A 20,929-nucleotide genomic window follows, 5' to 3' on the forward strand; every position below is an offset into this window, starting at 1 on the left:
AGGAAACTCAGAAAGTTCCAAGATTCACAAGATCCCCAGCCCCCAAGGTTATACAAACAGTAACAGTAGCTAGAGAGGAGAGACTCTCACCAGCCAAACTGTAAGTTGCAGGGAGCGCCAGGATGCAGCTTTGCTGAGTCATCACCTGTGTTGGGGGTGGGAATATTTCAGTGATGCACTGCCTTTGAATTTTATAAGTAACCCCAATAAAGTCACTGGCTCAGTAAGTTAGACATGCATGGAATGACTTCTTTGGTCTGTCATCAGCACTGTATCTGGTGTGACCAGACTTTTGTTCATGTCTTAGCCAGAAAAAGTCACACAGTGACCACTTAGAGATTTAAGTGTGCTCTTCTAGCCTCAGTGTTCCTTGCCTGGAAGTGGGAGCAATAGTAGAGAAACCAACCCTTGAGTTTGTGGTTAATCAGTGAATCTTCCCCCTCCTCCTCTTCCTCTTCCGCCTCCTCCTCCTCCTTCTTCTTCTTCCCACCTCCTTAGCCTCCTTAGCATGAGATAAAGAAGTTCCTCCCCTCTGCAACATGCTCCTGCTGTATGATGTTCCATCCAAGAACATGAGGCTCAGAGCCTCAGACAAACTGTGAGCAAAACAAATCACTCCTCCCTTAAGTTGTTTTGCCAGGTATCCATCCCGTCACAGCAACAGAAAGTCTGTCTGACACAATCATCAGGAGCAGAGCTGTGCTGCCTTTAAGGCCGTGTCCATTCTGCTATGGTTTGAAAGCCCCCGATAAAACTCACTTTGAAATGTAACTGCTATTGTGACAGTGCCAAGATGAGTAGGCTGCTGTGTTCTCGGGGAGGATGAACGCCATTGTCCTGAGAGTGGACTGTCATAAAGGAGAGATTGGACTTCCCTTCCCTCAGTCCTCCCGTGTTCTCTTGTCCTTCTGAGCTATGCCGAGGCAGCAAGGAAGCCCTTGCCAGAGGCCAGCAGCCTACTCTTAGGGCCCGGCCTCAAGGTAGTAGAAATAATTTATTTTCCTTGGTATTCTGAAGGCAGCACAGAATGGGCCAAGACATAGTCTGCATGAATTCAACTTGAAAGCTTGCTAGACTAAGGAAATGTAGCTCTTCTCTCCTCAGCCCTGTGGGGAAGCTTTGATAATGAAGGCAGATGGGAAGTATGTCTTGAAAGCCCAGCAAGACCCAGTCAGGGTGTGAACACCAGGGCGTGCATTTTGTCTGAGGAAGCGTCCAGTGTCTAGGCCGAGCAAGTGTTCCTCCCTCTGTGGCTGTTGCTCCCCCCGCAGGCACAGGGGCCATTATCATGAGATGGCCCATACTAGCCTCTCTCAGTGCCTCCCAATGGTGAGCCACAGTTTCTTAGGCCTTCATCAGACTCCTGCATTTGTCCTCTCCTGCCACGGTCTGAGGGACAGTCTGCTGACAAATCGGCCTCTCCATGGCCACTTGGGTGGAGTAACTTCCCCTCTCAAGGGGTTACAAGTGAGTATATTTGCTCTTTGTTTCATGAAGAATTTGAAGAGGGAACATGAAAAATTCCTTTGGCAGCATTTCTCAACCAGCTTCCACACCACACAAACACACAGGTGCACACACACACACACACACACACACACACACACACAGGAATACATACATGTGCACAAGGGAGCACACACACATACACACACATCACCACCACCATCTCCCATCGAAAAATTCCTTTGGCAGCATTTCTCAACCAGCTTCCACACCACACAAACACACAGGTGCACACACACACACACACACACACACACACACACACACAGGAATGCATACATGTGCACAAGGGTGCACTCACACATGCACATGCATCACCACTACCATCTCCCATCTCCAGCTCTTTTCCTCTTCTTGATTCCTCCAAACTTGTGAATTTCAAGTTTCTACCCTTTCCTCTACCAAACAAGATTCCCTTAAAACAACCAAAAATTTCTCAACTTCAGTAAATGCCTTTCTTGATGACCTTGGACTCACCTCTACCCCTTGGTGCTAGTGACTCTTTTTATATCTAAGAATGCTCCACATTCCCCTTTTTATACAGCAGTTCACCTGAAGCCTTTTCTTTCTCACAGTGTGCACACTTGGCTTGGCATAGTACCAAGTTCTCACTGGCACTGAGTGACTGTCAGATTCATATATATCCTAGCTCACTGGGCACCTTCTAGGTCAGAGTTCCTTAAACTATGGGCTGCAATCCCACATGGGGTCACTTAACTAAATGTGGGGACTGTGAAAAGTGAGTGACAGTAAAAAGTTTCTGAACACATAGTGTGGTGGTTTGAATGAGAAATGTCTTCCATAGGCTCGAGTATTTGAACATTGGTCCACAGTTGGTGGTGCCATTTTGGAAGACGTAGGAGGTGTGGCCTTGCTGGAGGAAGCATGTCACTGAGGCTTGAGAGTTTGCACTTGAAGATGTGAACGCTCACCTTCCAGCTCCTGCTGCCATCCCTTCCCAAAATGATGGGCTCTTATCCCTCTGTACCCATAAGCCAAAAGAAACTCTTTCTTCTATAAGTCACTTTGGTCATGGATTTTTATCACAGCAACAGAAAGTGACTAATATACACAGTGACCAAAACTTAATTCAGAATCAATATGTAATGAATCCGAGAAGTTTCTAGCCACGGTCACCAGAGTTATGTGCGTGACTCCACTGTTGCCTTGGTTCTGACCACACAACATGGGCAATTTGCACTGTGCATACCGTCACACCACACAATGCCAAGAAATGCTGCTGTGATGAAACACTGACCAAAATTAGGGGTTGGAGAGATAGCTCAGCAGTTAAGAGCACTGGGTGCTCTTGCAGAGGACCTGGGTTCACATAGGGGCTAACAACCATCCTTAACTCCTGTCCCAGGGGATCCAACACCCTCTTCTGGCCTCCATAGGCATTGCATGCACTCCACAGGTGATGCACTTACATGCAGCGAAACACTCATGCATATAAAAAAATACAGGGGCTGGAGAGATGGCTCAGTGGTTAAGAGCATGGATTGCTCTTGCAGAGGACCCAGGTTCGATTCCCAGCACCACATGGTGACTTACCACTGTCTGGTTGTTAGCTGCCATGTGGTTGCTGGGAATCAAACCCAGGTCTTAACCACTGAGCTATCTCTCCAGCTCCCTCATTTTAAAAGTTTTTACTTTAATTTTTTTATACCAGGTTTCCAAAACCTCCTTCAGTTTATTTGCACAGATGGTGCTAGGTATGGATCTAACTTTATATTTTGCTGTATTTACTCAATACCGTTTCTTACCCCACTGATCTGCAATGCATTTCTGGTGGAACAAGTTTCCCTACATGTAGGACCTGCTTTTGGCTGCCTACTCCTGGGAAGAGGCTATGGGAAAACCTGAAGGAAAAGGTTCATACTCAGAGGACATATTCCAGAGTCTACCTGTCAAACACCATATTTTACACATCTATCATCCTTTTCTACCACCTGAAAGTTAAAAGACTGTTGTTTATATCACACATTTCAATTCAGTTTTGTTTGCAATTAGACTAAAATGTCCTAACTTGGTTGCTTAGTAAAAAGGGCTTTATATCCGGGGAGTCATAGAGACAGGTATAGCATAGAGTTATACCAGCCTCCAGGCTGGTGATTCCAAGTCCCTTATGCCTTTACATTAGCATGTAACATGTTACATTACATTCATTCCTGGTCTGACTACTCAGAGGCTTCAAGGCCTCAGGAGACCCTCTAAACCCTTCTAAGCCTACTGTTCAAGACATTGGTAATGATTAAATTAGACAGTGCATGTAATGCCTGGTGTGTTTCCCACTTGTGAGCCCTTTTCACCTGACAAAACTCCAGTTCTGGGGGAAACTGCCTCTTCTGGCCTCCTTGGGCACTACACACACATGGTGTACATGTATACATGCACATTCAAGCAACACATAAAATAAAAATAAATAAATCATTTTAAAAAGAGAGAGGAAGGGACATGAACAGCACTACAGTCTTCAAGACCCATTATGGAAAATAAAAAAAAAAAAACTGTAGTGAGTATCCTGTGATCCAAGAAACTCTGAAGACTTTTAAAGGTACTTCTTTAAGTCTGGATAAGTAACGAGCCTGGGAGAGTTAGGGAAGAACGGAACCTAGAATGTTCTTTTCATGATGAGAGAGAAGGGGTAGAGGGGGGTGGAGGTAGGAGAGGACAGGGGAGATCAGTGCAACAATAGAAAGAATAACATGCCCAGGCATCTTGAAAAATTGACTCCCTGTGGACTGCTCAAAAAGAAGTCAAAGGAAAGATTTTGAGGGGCCGGGCAGCAGCCCTGAGAACAGAAGGCCCTTTCTTGCTCCAGAGTCATGTCAAGTCACAGTGGCACGCCCTACTCTGAGCCTTCATCCACCAGATCCCTTCTGGGCATGTGGCTTTCAGCATCCGCCCCCACTGCCTACATACACGCCTGCTCCAGCCTGTGCCAGAGGCGGCAGATGGACACATATTTTGTAATTATCACCATAGTCAGGTGTCTGGGAGCCTTCCCTGGTCATTCAAAGTAATTAAACTGTTATACTCATCCGTGACAATGTGCTGCTTCAGAGAAGATGAGTCACCAGAAAGCCGAAAAGTAACAAGGCTCTTCTACTCTGCACATAAACTACACTTGCATTATTCTTTCCAGCATTTTGAGCTGGAAATAAAATGAATAGATGCTACGTATCTCTTCGGTTAGAAGTATTTCCCAGTGAAAGGACTTTCAAAAATCACTGCCTGGAGAACGGCGTCAACTAACCACAATCTGTCTGTGCCACAGACAAGCTCTGACAAAGGGTGCCTGCAAGAGTTCTCGATGTTCAACCTGTTTTTCTAGAAAATACTACCCATCCTAAGGTAGAGTGCAGGGGCTGAGGGTAGAGAGGAAGAGCAGGCAGGGATTACCAAGGCTGAGCTCCAACCATGCCCATGACTACGACCATGTACCACTTCATCTGTGTTCCCCAGAAGCTTCTGTCCTAAAAGTACATATTCACAGGCTCCACCTGCCCCTGGCTCAGTCTCACTGCCCACTTAGAGCAAGTCTAGTCAACTCCAATACAAGGATTTCTTTGGGTTTTTGTTGTTTGTTTTAATTTGTGGGTTTGTTTTTTGAGACAGGGTCCTGTTATGTAGCCTAGGCTGGCCTTGAACTCACTATCCTCCTGCCTCAGCCTCCCAAGTCCTGGGATTCCAGGTGTATACCACTACAACTGACTTGGAATGCAAGTTTGAAGGACACTTCCTTCAATCAACCGCGAAGGTGGGAATCAGACAGAATGACAGAAAAATTTTCAGAGTCACCAAAGTTTAGGTAAGTGAGGAAAACAGAAAGCTTCTTTGCCTCTTTGAACAGGTCATGGTAATACCTGAAAACTGAGCCAAATAACAAAACACTGTCACTCAGAGAACTAGTTAAGCATTGAAAAAAATCACACCACTTTGACCACACAGGTTTCCCAGGCAGGGAACAGAGAATCACTATTAAGGACCTGTGCTTCTGGGTGTGCTCAGCCCAAGGGATGCTGGGAAGCGTTTCCAACAGCCATTGGAGGCTCAGCAACCCCACAGCGAACTCCATCCACTTTCATCCACCCCTAAAATATTTAACATTCCCCTCATTTGTTCATTTACTGATAGGGCACACCAGAGTTGAACCTGCCTTTCATTATTTGAAAAGAGGCTTATGAACCCGTCTCAGGTAAGGACTTGTGCTGGCTAAAGCCACATGATTTCTGCTGAGGTAAATTCCTGGAAGCTCTAACTACAGCCTAATTTTAATTTCTCTCCTTTAACTTAAAACCACTGACACTGTTCTGTCTACTGTTTTCTTAACTATCTGCCTTTAAAGATTGCTGTGAAGCTAGTCCCATTAATCTTAAAGATTCAGCCCACTGTACTTAGACTAATTCAATTTTTCCAAATTTCACCTATATTTGCATGCAGCAGAGGAACCGCCTCTCTCTGTTTTCAAACTTAGAGCATGTAATTCTTTCTTCACTTACTAATGGGTTTCTTGGAATCCCAACACTTGGCAACTTAGCCAACACAAAATAAAATCTGCATAAATAATCCAGCCTCAGTGGTAATCAAGGGATAAATTCAGTGAAATTATAATCTCCCACTTTGTAAGCACCAAAGAAACTAACATCTCCAAGATTCCTATTATCTATTGGAGAATATTTGCTGTGTCATCTGAAGAGGCTCAGATGGTCTGTAAAGCAAGCAAGCATTTATTTGACGTCCCAGAGCTACAATTTGGGAGGCACAGATTCCCATAAACACTAGAATGTGTCTTCTTAGGGGAGGGCTGGAGTCTCCTTTAAGGGTAAAAAGAGGAAGTTAAAGTGGGTTACACAGGCTGTTTATCAAGATTCATGACTGGAGAATAAGCTTACTTCTATAGCGCTGGGGTCCAGCATAGACCGCTCAGACCAAACCACTCCCTAGGAAAGAGTTTAGTTTATGCAACTTCTCAGTAAATGACTTTGTGGGATGTCACTAAGTTCAGACTAATCACCACTGCATAGGAGGGCATCTGGATCATAAAATGGAGTTGCTGCTGTGAACTTTATTTCACAGCTTCAAATATCTCAGTCATATTTAAAAGCAAGAAACCCGTTCCCTCACTTTTTTTGATTTTCTTTTTTAATCCAGTTCGTTGCCAAAGTATAGAAATCCTAAATGTCATGTATTTAATAGTCTTTGGACCATAGTCTTATTTATGTCTGTGTAATTTTAAACATAGAAAGAGGAAGTAGATCTGCATTTAATATAGGATTCTAAATTTAATAATAAAAAGCCATAAAACCAGCATCAATCATAAGAAAATGTCAACCAGGTCAAGGGCCCTTTTACAGGTTATGATTTGGGACTGGAGATGCGGCTCAATGGTAGAGTGCTTGCCTCACATAAGTGAGGTCCCCAGTTCTGCCCCAAGAAATAAAGCTGTGCTTTGTCTCCCATGCCTTATAAAAATAGAATCATTTAGTGGGGTGTGGCAAGCATCCATCAGCAAGATGCACGTGTAAGGAAGATGTGCATGGCTTTCCCTATAAAGGCATCTGATATTTCCTTCTGTTACAGCCATCACATTGTCACCTTTATCACTGCCCTCATGGTCGTCTAGAATCTGACACCATGTAACGAGGAATTTAACCCTGTCAGAAAAGAGGTCTGTCCTCTACCCTTACCTCTGGAAGGGTCACCTCTACGCCCTCAGAATGTTTTCCTGAACAAAGTCTTTTCATTTATCTTAGGCCAAAATGGTCTAATAAGGTGATTTTGAGTCAGGGCTTTGGTCACAGGGTACCACCTGGAGACTGAGGTCATCTGTGTGGGCAATCATGTCCACACAATCGAGCCCCCAGACCAACTCTGGACATACAAGTTCAGAGCCTCCCTTCTTGTTACTCTGCACATACTAACATACCTCCTTGTTGAGAAAACGAATATTGCTTGTCCCACTGGGAGAAAACAAATAGAAGGTCCATGTTTGGAAATTTCTCAGATTTGAACCCTACATCTCTTCTCTTACGTGATTTGAATCAGTGGTCTTCACTGGAATGAACCAGAACTACAAATATAACTATTTTAATGATTCTGTGGGCTCCTCTAGAGAATGACCAAACCCAAGGATGATCTTAGGTATCCCTAAGCCTGCAGCTGATGTCAGATGTGAGGACAATGTTGTGAATTCTTCCCTCACTTTGCAAAGGGCATTGAATCATTATTCAACAAGAAACAAATGAAGACTTTCATCCTACATGTCTAGGAACATTTCTGGGTTGGTTTCTCTTTATGAAAACAACCTTAATGAGTCTGGTAGATATCCCAGCATGGAGCTGAGGTTCATCTTGTAAGAATTCAGAGAAGGGGAGTAAGAAGTAGAGAGAACATATGGGTTTGTTCTAAACATCAGTCCAAATGCCAGCACAGCACATACTGGGCAGAGGAGGCCTGGGGCATAAAGAGAGGAATGGGGCTATGGATGTAGCTCAGTGGGTACAATACTTGCCTAGCATGCAGGAAGCCCTGGATTCAGTCCCCAGCACTGCATAAACCCAGCATGGTGCACACCTGGAATTCCAGTACTCAGAAGGTGGAGGCAGGAAGATCAGAAGGTCAAGGTCATCCTCAGCTACATAGTGAGTTTAAGGCTCATCTCAGCTGCAAATGAAACCCTGTCTTAAAAAAAAATGTAGGGATGAAGGTATGCAAACAGTTAACATAGGACCCAGGGACCAAGGTCCTGTAGACTACTAGGTAAAGCTTCATGTATATCTTGCTACTAACCTAATCCTTTAACATAGTTACTCTGAAGCACTGAAGGGCTTTGGCAGCAGTAGCTGTAGCACTGGAATGTGGTTTCCTTCAGACTCTGGTCTTTCTTTCAAGGACCAGATTTCTGATTTCTATTTACAAACCACATCACCTTTACCATTGTATGACATTTCTGCAACTCAATATGTAACTGGGACCAGGAAACGTGTTTCACCACTGCCTCTTGGGTTGAATCAACGTGATGCCTAGCAACTTGGTGTTGATTGGAAAAAGGAAAGGTTATACCACAACCTCTAGCACAGTGAAAATCAAAGCACTACAGAAAAACGTGCTGTTCATCAGAGAAAAATAGTATTGGCACCTTCAACTAGAAACAGAGTTCTAAAGTTGTCCAGTGTTCCTTCTATTCAGAAGCATCTTTCTGAAGGGTATAGTTTTATTTTTTTAAATATTTTCTTCATTGTTTTTATTTTATGTGTATGCCAGCCTGAGGCTTTGGGTTTTGTTGTTGTTGTTTTAGGGAAGAGTAAAACCTTTTAAAAAACTGTGTTTTCAGGCCAGGTTGGTGATATACTCCTCTAATCCCAGAAAGCTGGAGTCAGAGGAGGCAAGATCTCTGTGAGATCAAGGCCAGCCTGCTCTATGTGGTGAGTTTCAGGCCAATTGGGGCTACAGGGAGACCCTATTTTTGAAATAAAATCCCCAAACCAACAGAAAAGGTGTATTTTCAAGTCAACAGTCTCTCATGTAATTGAGCTCTGCTCCTCTTCTAGTCCAAGACTGGGGTCTCTGAGTCATCCCATAAGGAGCCAGATGCAAAGGGTCTAGCATTAGAGAGAAGTGCCCTATTTGAGAACTCTCAGAGCCATTAAGCTGAGTAACATCGTTGCCTCTTCTTGCAAGAGCAGGTCTCCTAAGCCACATTCTGGTGAGCCATTGGCAACTTAGAGAACCGCCTGATCAGCTGACAGTTGACAGTGACAGCCTATCCCGATATTCCTATTCCTATCCTGATATTCTTTGAGCATTTAAATTCCCTCCAAAGTTGCCTTCTAAGTGACTGCTTTTTAAATAGGTGTGAGTATTCACAGCTACACCCCAGTTCCTAGATTAGTTACAGATACTCCACAAACATTTGTTGAGCAAATGAATAAACAGGTTGTAGTAAAGCAGCAGGCTGTGCCTCCCCCAGACGCCACCAGTTTCTCTGTGTTGTAAATACCCAGTTTAGATGTTCTCTCTAGTCTAGCCTGCTCCAGGAAGGCTTGTGGGTCCTTCCATGTCTGCAAACCTAGGCAATACCTTTACAAGATGGGTTAGGATGTTGCATGAATAAAGACTTAACAAAGACTACTACCAAAGCCCATCAGATAAGTGATACACAGTCACCATGACACCAGGCCAGAATAGGGAGGGTCTGATTTCTATTTACAAACCACATCACCTTTACCATGGTATGACATTTCTACAACTCAGTATGTAACTGGGACCAGGAAACGTGTTTCACCACCACCTCTCGTGTTGAATCATCCTGATGCCTAGCAACTTGGTGTTGATTGGAAAAAGGAAAGGTTATACCACAGAGTCACCATGACACCAGGCCAGAATAGGGAGGGTCTGATTTCTATTTACAAACCACATCACCTTTACCATGGTATGACATTTCTACAACTCAGTATGTAACTGGGACCAGGAAACGTGTTTCACCACCACCTCTCGTGTTGAATCATCCTGATGCCTAGCAACTTGGTGTTGATTGGAAAAAGGAAAGGTTATACCACAGCCTCTAGCACAGTGAAAATCAAAGCACTACAGAAAAACGTGCTGTTCATCAGAGAAAAACAGTATTGGTACCTTCAACTAGAAACAGAGACATTTTTAAGAAGCACGTCCATTGGCCTGGCAGCTCCCTACAGAAGATAAGGCAGGTTCATCTGTGTAAGGGGAAAAAGTTAAAACATCAATCTTTTCAAAAATCTACGTGTGTGTACACATGTACATATGTGTGCATGCATTCCTGTATGTGAATATGAGCACTGGGGGCTTCTGATTCAGTTCCCAGCACCCACGTATATGGAAGCTAACAACTGTCAGTAACTCCAGTTTCAGGGGACCTGACACCCTCTTTTAGCCTCTGCAGGCATTGTACAACACAGGCGCACTTGCACAACTCAGGCAAAACATTCCCACACATAAAATAAAAATAAATACATAAATAATTTTTTAAAACCACCATTCTTACCATTCAATCACTAATACATAAAAGTGCTGACCATAATTATATTGCTGAGTTCAAATGTGCCTAAGTCAGGAAAGATTAGTGTGTCACGAGTTCACAGTTTAGATATAAATCAAAATGAATAAATGAAAGTCTTTTCAACAGCCTGTGGTCTACAGGGAAACCACAGACAGAAGGTGTATGACTGGCTGAACATCCAAAACAATATACTTCAGAGAAGTATTGTTATTGGTGAATTGGGATATTTTACATATTAGCACGTGGGTGGGATGATAGAAACCAGAAGTTCCCTGAGACTAATGTCTCACCCCAGCCCCACTGTTAATAGTCACATCCCCATCTTGGGCCTGATAGAACGCCACAGCTGCAGTAAGCCAGGAGACCTATTCATCCTGCCAGGATGTCTCTCTGTTATCCCACAGCTGCAGTGAGCCAGACACCTATTCATCCTGCCAGGATGTCTCTCTGCTATCCTTGCTCCACCATTATCAAACTAGCCACAGCCAAGCTAAACTGCTTCTCTGTTCTGCAACTCCAGGAAAAGGGCCCAAGACTTCACAGCTCTGTGACCTGTTCATCCTGCCAGGATGTCTCTCTGCTATCCTTGCTCCACCGTTATCAAACTAGCCACAGCCAAGCTAAACCGCTTCTCTGTTCTGCAACTCCAGGAAAAGGGCCCAAGACTTCACAGCTCTGTGTGTGTGCCTTCTTTATTTGCTAGCCATATATAATTCAGTCCCACCCCCTCACATGTTTGCACAGCTTGCTAGTCTGCAGAGAAGTTGTGTCACCTTTGCTGAACTAGGAATAAACCCTGTTCAGTCTGCTGCAAGGTCTGGCTCTGGTCTTTTAAGTAAACTTTGTTTTTTCTCTGTTCTTCTAAATCTAATATGGGAAGCAGTACATAATATAGAGTCAAGCTCTGCAGCCATGTTACAGCCCTCCTATGTGCCACACTTTATGTTCTGGGCCTTCATACATACTCTGACTTCATACACTCACTGAGTGACCTTTAGCAGCCATTCTAATGTCTCAGATACCTTAACTGATAACAATGGTGCCCATCTCATAGCTCTGCTGTGAAGATTAAATAAGATTTCCTATTTCCAGTCTGCTGTGTAAGATGCATCTGAGCTCTCACTCCATCCTACCAAGAAGTAAAAAGCTAAACAACTCTTTTTTAGATCTGTAAGAGGTGGGATCACAGGGCAAAACAATACTCTGACACTCAAATACAGAGAATTACAATTCATTGGAACAGAAACCCACAGACAGCAATCTCTGTGGTAACCAACACCCAGCCAGCAAACCCAACCATAATTGACAAATTGCTGGAGTCTACAGAGGATGAGCCTGAGCGATTAAAACCCCCAGGGGCACTCAGGTTTGGAGATAACATTTTGTGAGTTCTACACCAAGTCCTCAAATTGATCAGAGGAAAACCTTGTGCTTCCAGCTGGCAGAGAACAGAACCAGTGTGAGAGACAACAAAGCACTTTCGAAACAAGGTCTGCTCTCAGGAGAAACGAACCAAAGTTTGACCTGCTGGTGTTTATCAGAGTCTAAGGGATGTGGGGGAAGGAAAAGACCCATCTCTAGCTGGTTCTAGCCATTTGTTGTGGGGAGGAAGGTGAAGGTGTTGGGAGGGGATGGGGAGACTGTGGTGAAGTTGGAGAAGTTGTGACGTTCACAATCAGGAACACAGACTCACTGAAAGACTGAGACTGAGTCATAAGACTACAGAATGCTCTCCCTCCCCACCCAGGCCTTACATTGGAATTACTAAAGACTTACTTACTGCAATCTCTTTTACCCAATTCATCAAGAAAAATACAAAACAGAAAGGAAGAAATCAGTTTAAAGAAACAGCAACCACCATAATCAGAAACAGCAGGAAAGTCGTCAGTAAAGAAGTTAAAACACCTGGAATTACTTGCTAAGGGCTCTAGTGAATAAAGTAGGCAGCACACAAAACAATACACAAAGTAAACAAAGGTAGACATCCCAAGAAAAACGCAAAGAAGAAATTCTCATCATCAAGAACACTATACAAGAAAGGAACACTTCTGATGGGCTCAACAGTAGATTGAATACAGCCAAAGAAAGACTCTCTAAGCTTGAGGAGGCTTGGGCGAAGGAACTGAAATGTTACCAGGCACTGAACTGACTTGTAAAAATGAAACAGCTGGAGGTTGAGAGGAGTTATCAAGAATTAAGTTGGGACAAATGTTTCTAGATTAAAAGTGAAGGTGCCAGCTAGTTAAATGAGTGAATTTGAGGAGGAAGCCAACTCCAGAAGCACGCTCCGGATGTATCAGTAAATACACAATAATGTAAAGTGAGATGTTAGCAACGAACCACGGAGCTTCAATACAGGAAAGCAGATCTAAAAATCAGCTTTTGGGGAGAATAGCTGGTGGGTGCAGCAAAGGACACAATGAAGCCTCCTAGAGAGTTGTCAGAAGGTAAAGGACACAGGTCAAGGCTTCATATGCAGTGTAAAACCCAGCTGTGTCTCTTCTCTCAAAAGCCTGCTGGTAAAGCACTTCCACACACGTCCGATCCTATCTTTTAAAATCCCCACAAGATAAAGCTCTAGGACATGGAACAGAGTGCAGGTGCACGTGGGCACCTCCCTAGGCTCATGCCTAACTCCAGGGGCAGTGCTAGTGCAATCCTTCTCGCTTCTGGGAATACATTTAAAAGCTGCTCTCGTACTGAGTTAACAAATGAGAAAACCAAATCTCTGGAGGAATGTAAAAAATAGACACTATACTTAAAAACCACTAACACTGTTTTGTCTTTAAAAAAATCTTTTTAATTTTATGTGTATTTGTGCACCTGAGCCCAGGTACCCGAAGAGATCTGAGGAATTGGCTTGCTTCCTGCTGGAAGTGGAGTCATAGGCATGTGTGAGCTGCCTGACGTGAGGCCTGGGAACCAAACTTGGGTCCTCTGGAAGAGCAGCACCTGCTGAGTCAGAAGTAGTTCTAAATTTCTTTTTAAAAATTATTTTATGTGTATGAGTGTACTGCTTGAAAGTAAGTGCACCCATGTCATGCAGTGTTTGGGGAGGTCAGAAGAGGGCGCTGGATCTCCTGAAACTGGAGTTACAAGTGACAGTTGTTAGCCACCATGTGGGTGCTGAGAATTGAACCCAGGTCCTCTGCAAGAGCAGTCAGTGCTCTTAACCAATGCGCTATCTCTCCAGCCCTGGTAATGACTTTTAGAAACACTACCAAAGATAAAACTCTTGAAAGAGAGAATTGATAAGCTGGACTTCATTGAAATAAACAGTTCCTTCCTGTGAAAGACACTGCGACAAGAATAAAAAGAAAAGCCACAAACATGACCATTGTTCCAATGATCTACATCCCCAAGACAAAGAATCTTTTCAATTCAACCACTAAACAAACAAAAAATTGGTTTAAAAAAAAGAGCCTCTGTGTTCTGCCTTCCCTCAGATAGAACAAAGCAATTCATTTTAAACCAGCTTTTAATGATTTTTTTTGCTGTTGTTGAAATTTAAAAAGAACTAATAAAAAATAATAAATAAATGAACCAAAGACCTCACTGCCATCTCCAAGAAGATAAACAGGTAGAAAATAAGGATATAAATAGATGCTCCAGATTGTACGTCGTGGGAAAATAAAAAATGAGAATGAGGCACTATACACCTATTAGAATGGCCAAAGCCCAGGACACTAACAGCAATGAATGTTGATGAGGATCTGGAGCAGCAGGAACTCTCATTCCTGGTGACAATAAAAAATGATACAGCCATCTTGGAATCTTGGTACATTCCTACAAAACTAAATATGCTCTTACCACACAATGCAACAATCATGTTCCATGGGATTTATGCAAAAGACATGAAAACTTATTGTTATAAAAATCTGCACAAGAATATTACAGCAGCATTGCTAACTCTTGAAATAACCAAGATGTCCCCCAATAGGTGAATGGTATATACAGACACTGGAGTAGCATTTCCTACTAAAAAGAAGTTAGTTACCCAGCAATGAAAAGACGTGGAAGAGACTGACATGCATATAACTAAGGAGAAGCCGGTCTGTAAGGCTATACACTGCATGATTCCAGTTAGCTGGCAATGTGAAGATGGTAAAACTAAAAGGATCATTGTTGTCAGGGGTTGGGAGGAGGGAGGGATGAGGAGGCAGAAGGTGGGATGTTTAAGGGAGAGAAGCAGCCTGTAAGATACCATGATGATGAACACATGCAATACAGTCATCAAAACCTACAGAATGAACAAGAGTGAACCCTAATGCAGAATGACTTTGTGATCTTCAAGGTCCAATGTTGATTCATTAGTAGTTATAAATAAATACATTACTCTCAAAGGGGATGTTAATAATAGAGGAGGTTGGGCATGGGGGCATAAATAAAAAATCTTTGTACCTTCTGGTCAACTTCACTATAAACCTAAAACATCTCTTAAAAAAAAATCTAAGTCTATATAAAATACAAAGTAATGAATGATTTTAAAATGTTTAGATTTTTCATAAAAAGAGACAATGAGCCAATCAATACATGAGATGTGATTAGATTGGTGTACTTAGCTATTGTTTTGCTGTCACTAAAATTATCATGAAATAGCCCTTACTAAAAGCCATAGAGATATAGCTATGATTACCTTCATTAACAGAGGAAGCAGGAGCTCAGAGAAGTTGAGAACATTACTTAAAGTCCTACAGTGCTGGTTTGGGCCCAAGTCTCTTGCCTCAAACCCCATTCCTCTTTCTACCACTCATCCCACCTCCACAACGGGAGGTTGTAAATAAATGTATCTGGGTTGGTGAAGATGCTTTATTTACATTTCTAACTTCAAAGAGGCATGATTATATATAAAATAATTTTGATCAAATACAGGACCTACTGAGATGATGGCTTTAAAAAAGAGATAATTGGGGCTGGAGAGATGGCTCAGCAGTTAAGAACACTGGTTGTTCTTGCATAAGACCCGAGTTCAAATCCCAGTACCCACATGGCAGCTAATAACTGTCCATAACTCCAGTCCAGGGGATCCAACAGCCTCTTCTGACTTCTGCAGGCACTGCACAACACGGGTGCACTTACCTACATGCAGGCAATACACACATACACATAAAATAAAAATAATAAATAATTTTTTAATAATAAAAAATAAAAAAGAGACATTTAACTATCTAGCACTTAGTTTAGCTGGCACAATAGCCTTTAAAGCCCTGAATCTCTTGCTAAGGCTTAGCAAGACTGGCAGGATGGAAAGACAGACCACAAGGTCCCATGTTAGACACTCAGTGCTAAGTACTGGCTCCCTGGATCACTGCTCTGGCAAGTTACCCAAACCTTCTTACTTCAACTTGTCTTTGCTCAGATTATGCAAGACTGTGTATGCTGGTGTGATGTGAGTGCCTCAGCTCTGGAGAAACAAGCTATTGCTATTCTCTCATGATCTGGGTACCACCAAAACTCATGTCATATGACCATAAACTCCAAGGCCCAAAGCCCAGCCTTTCTGAGCTGATCCTTCAGGGATGAATGAACTGAGTGGAATTCCTCACACTCTGTAGGATTTCCATTCCTGGAAACCAAGAGCTAAAAAAGAATCCAGAACTGTTCACTTGGAAACTCCAACTCATTTTCCTCTTCTTCCTTTGGAACTTGGAAGAATATTCAAATATTACGTTTTTTAACCCACTAAGTCTCCACATAGAAACTAGGTGAGGAGGCAGAAAGGATGGCCTGAGTTTGACCCCCCGAGAACCCACATAAAAAAGGAAGCTGTGATGGCTATTGCTTATATCCCAGTGCTGGGGGCTTGGAGACAGGAAGACCCTGAGGCTTGCTAGTCAGCCAGCCTAGCCTACTTGGGGAGCTCCAGGAGAATGAGAGACCCTGTCTCAAAAAAATAAAAAGAGAAAAAAAATCCAAGATGGACAGCACCTGAGAAACAACACCCAAGGCTGACCTCTGACTTCCATACACACTTGCACACATGTGTGCATGCACACACACACACACAGAGGCTGCTCTTGCAGAGGGGCCTGGGTTCAGTTCCCAGCATCCACGTGATGGCTAGCAACCATCCATAACTCCATTTCCAGGGAAATCTGACACCCTCTTCTGACCTCTGTGGGTATTGCATGACATGGGTACAGTTGCGTACATGCAGACAATACACTCATACACATAAAATAAAAATAATAAATGAAATTTTTTTGTAAAAAAATAAAATGTTTTTGGGGAGAGGAGGTCACATACAGAGACCAAATAACCTTGTACTTCCTAACACTAGAAGTGACACGGCAATAGAATAATGTATTTAAAGCTGAGTTTTAATAATGGCTTTCATCTTAGAATTCTACATCACCCAAACAATTAGGTGAGGTATACCATTACCTATACAAGGATCCAAATAATGTACCTATATGTATCCTTTCCAAAAATATTATTGGATGATGCACTCCAATAGAAATGCAGGAGACTGGCATGTAAAAACTAAAAATGGAACACAGGACAGTAATGAATGGAAATCTCAATAGAAGCAAACTCAGAGAAAAACTTCTCCAAAATTGTGGAATAGAAACTCAAGGAGGAAAGTTTCAGGGCATGGAAGTGATAATGGAGTGTTTGAGCATTTGGGAAACATTCCATGACTGACAAAAACAGTGAAGAGGAGAACAAAAATAGCAACGGGGACCAGATCAAATAAAGGCCAGGTAGTTATCAACTCTCGGAAGAACAAAGGGCCATCCAAAAGCAACCACGGTCAGATTTCACTGTTGACTTTGTAATGAGAATATTTTTAAATTAAAATATTATAAACTTCAATTATTAATTTAAAACAATATAACTTCATTGAGGGGATGAATGGGAAGGAATTGTGTTGATAGCAAGGGAGCTATCATCTTTCCTGCTAAGATAACAGAAGAAAATTAATAATAAACACACATTTAGGAATACAACAGGGAATAGCCAGCATTGCATAAATAGCCAAGTAAATATAAAATATACACCTCTAAGGAGACAGGCTACGGGACGGAGAAAGGCACTTTCTCTTTTTCTTTATGGACCTTATAATATTGGGGGGGGGTTTACAAAAGTGTGAGTGTGCATTACAGTCACTAAAAGTACACATTTTAATAGTTAAAATTAAAAATTTAAGTCTTTATAAGATACAACCAAAACTGGAGGCTGTAGAATATAGTTCAAATGGGCATCTACCCTTAAACCAAATAATTATAAAATATCTTAGTCACAGAAATCTTGCACACTCATGAAAGCATGCTTTCTTTTCTCTCTGTAATTTACCACTTCAAATAGCAGAAGAGTTACAACTGCTGCTTTGAGGTTACAAGTGGATCTCCAAATCTCTGATGGGTCTTCTGATTTCTCTGATTTAGCACAGAAACAAATTGAAGGTACTTCTTTTTCTGATAGTTTCATAACTGATCCAAACTTTTCTGTGTTTAGTCAGCAGGCTTCTACATTAAATGCTTTGGTCTAATCACCAATATCCATTTTTTCTTATACTAATTCATATACTTGATAAATATCCAAGCAGTGCCTAACACTTTTTCTCCCAACAAAGGCAAGTTTTTGAAAGACAGAACTGATTTTAAACTTTTTAAAAATGCATACCTATAAACTAATAAGATATATTCTCCAACTCTAATGACTCCACATCTTGGTTTCCTTTGAAGTGTAGATTTTTTTTCTCTCTAAAGCAAGAAACACACCCTGTTCTATTAAAATCTTCCTGTACTAAAGATCTTTAAGCTCAGAAATAATGAAACTAGCATGAAGCAATGACAGGTACACATAGACGTTAACTGATCATTTGTACTTGCTCATTAATAGCTCAGCTTTAGAAACAGACAAATTGATATGACAAAAATCAATTCTAATACAGTATTTAGGAAAGGCTGGAGAGATGGCTCAGAGGTTAAGAGCATTGACTGTTCTTGTAGAGGACTTGGGTTTGATTCCCAGCACCCACATGACAGATCACAACTATTTGTAACTCCAGTTCTAGGTCACAACTATTTGTAACTCCAGTTCTAGGGGATCTAATGCCCTCTTCTGGCCTCTGCAGGCATTGCATGACACGGGTGCACTTCCATACATGCAGGCAGTACACGCATACACATAAAATAAAAATAATAAAATATATTTTAAAAAAGAATCTGTCTGACCCCCCTCTCCCCTTATTACCTTACTACTAGCCCCTGACTTCATGCCCTCTATTAATGTTTTTTAATACCTATAAAGTCTAATCTGTGTTCCCCAAGTACTCCTTCTAAAGGTCTTTAGCATTTGTTATCCCTCCTCTACCTTCCCTCTGTGTTACCCTTCCTTTCCCCACCCCATTAAACCCATCCTATCAATTACTTCTGTTTCCCCTCCTATGAATCTTCCCCATGACCCCTTATTAGTTTCCTGATCTCTAAGAATTTTCCCATTGAAATATATCTATCCAAAGATTCAAAGCTAGCATCCACTTATGAGAGAGAACATGAATGTTTATCTTTCTAGGTCTGGGTTATCTCAGGGTGTTTTCATCCATGTACCTTTCAATTTCCCAATTTTGTTTTTCTTAAGAACTGAATAATACTCCATTGTGCAAATATACCACACTTTCATTATCCATTCATCAGTGAATGGACATCTAGGTTGTTTCCATTTCTTAGCTATTGTGAATAGGGCAGCAAAGAACTTAGATGAACAGGTGTCTCTGTAGTAGGATACAGAGTTCTTTTGATGTATGCCTAGAGTAGTGTAGTTGGATCATGAGTTAGATCTATTTTTAGCTTTTTGAGGAACTTTACACTGATTTCCATAATTGCTGCATCAGTTTGCACACCCACCAGCAACGACATAACATTAAACTGATTCATGAAAACTCACTGTTATACCAGTAGATTAGTGCATCTCTCAACTCTCAACAGAGAAATTTCTTTCACCAGATAGTGATTAGCACAGAGACCCACAAATAGTCAACTCACAGAGAGTAAGCGACTGTGGAGTGCTCAGCCCTAAATGGAACACCTATGTCACACTCTCACCAGCTCAGGCTCAGGAATCATTGGGGAAGAGGGGACAGAAAGATTGTAAGAGCCAGAGATGGAAGGTGAATACCAGGCAATGTGTTGTCTGACATCACAGGATAGTCCACATATGAATGCTAAGGACTCATGGTAACATGCACAAGAACTGTGCAAACTCATGTCAGACACAAACCCAGCATGAATGGGGGTAGGGGTTGGCAGGAAGCCCCAGCCCTAGCTGAAGATCGATTGCCAACTGATAGATGCTAAGAGAGGAAGGGTCAGTTTTCCTTACTGATGTGATGCCTGGTAGGTTGACCAGACTCCAAGGAATAGACTCACACCCAAGAACATTTGGGAAACACAGGTTAGACTCAAAAGACATTTAAAAAGTAATAATAATAGAGGACATGAAGTCAGGGTGGGGGTAAGTAAGGTCAGGGTGGAGAGTGGGAAGGGGGTCTGAACATGATCAAAATATATTGTATGAAATTCTCAAATCAATAAAATATTTTTTAAAAACAACCAATTTAAAAACTCATTTTTACCTTTAAACTATTATTTTCCAATGGTCTGCCAAAGGTTCCTATTGACTATATTTTATCACCAGTTGGCTATCTAAGACACAAAAATGACATTAATATGAAGGGATGTTTTATCCTTAGCACATGTGTATGTGCACATGTATGCGTATATACACTACATAGAAAGTTTTTCCAATACAAAAGATTAGATGTTTGTGATATCATAGCTTTGAAAATAAAATATAATTGTTCAACCAGATCATAAGTGTCTTACAGAAAAGAGCTCACTTAAAGGAGCATGGGTATGATTTAAAAGCAGGAGAAACTCAGCCAAAAACACATGGCAGGAGAGGACATAGATCCTAGAGAAAACCCTACCTCTTTCATATTCTAAACAAATGAAATTTCTTACCATATGCTAAATATCGATCCTTCTATTTACAGACAAGCATACTGCACACCATTCATCAAAGAAGCTTTTTTTCACAATAGATGGAGGCTACTGCAGAATTCCACAACTGGTCAGACACAGAGAATATATGTCTGAGCGATGTCCAGTCCTAAGTGGCACATCTGTGATTACATACACTTAAGTTTCATGGAATATAGCGGAACAAGGGGTAGAGAGAAAACTAATGCATCCCTCAGCTCTCACCAGTGAAGCTTCCTTATACAACAGAGTTCAGTGCACACAGAAGGCCATAACTGGCCAGGTTTTAAAGAATAGGAGACTGCAGAGTGTGTGTCCTTGGATAGGACTCCTATATTGAACCTCACCCACCAGGCTCAGGGACCATTGGGGAAGGAGGGCAGAAAGATTTTTAAGA

Source organism: Nannospalax galili, unplaced genomic scaffold, assembly GCF_000622305.1.
Source record: "Nannospalax galili isolate Female #2095 unplaced genomic scaffold, S.galili_v1.0 scaffold395, whole genome shotgun sequence".
Classification (NCBI taxonomy): domain Eukaryota; kingdom Metazoa; phylum Chordata; class Mammalia; order Rodentia; family Spalacidae; genus Nannospalax; species Nannospalax galili.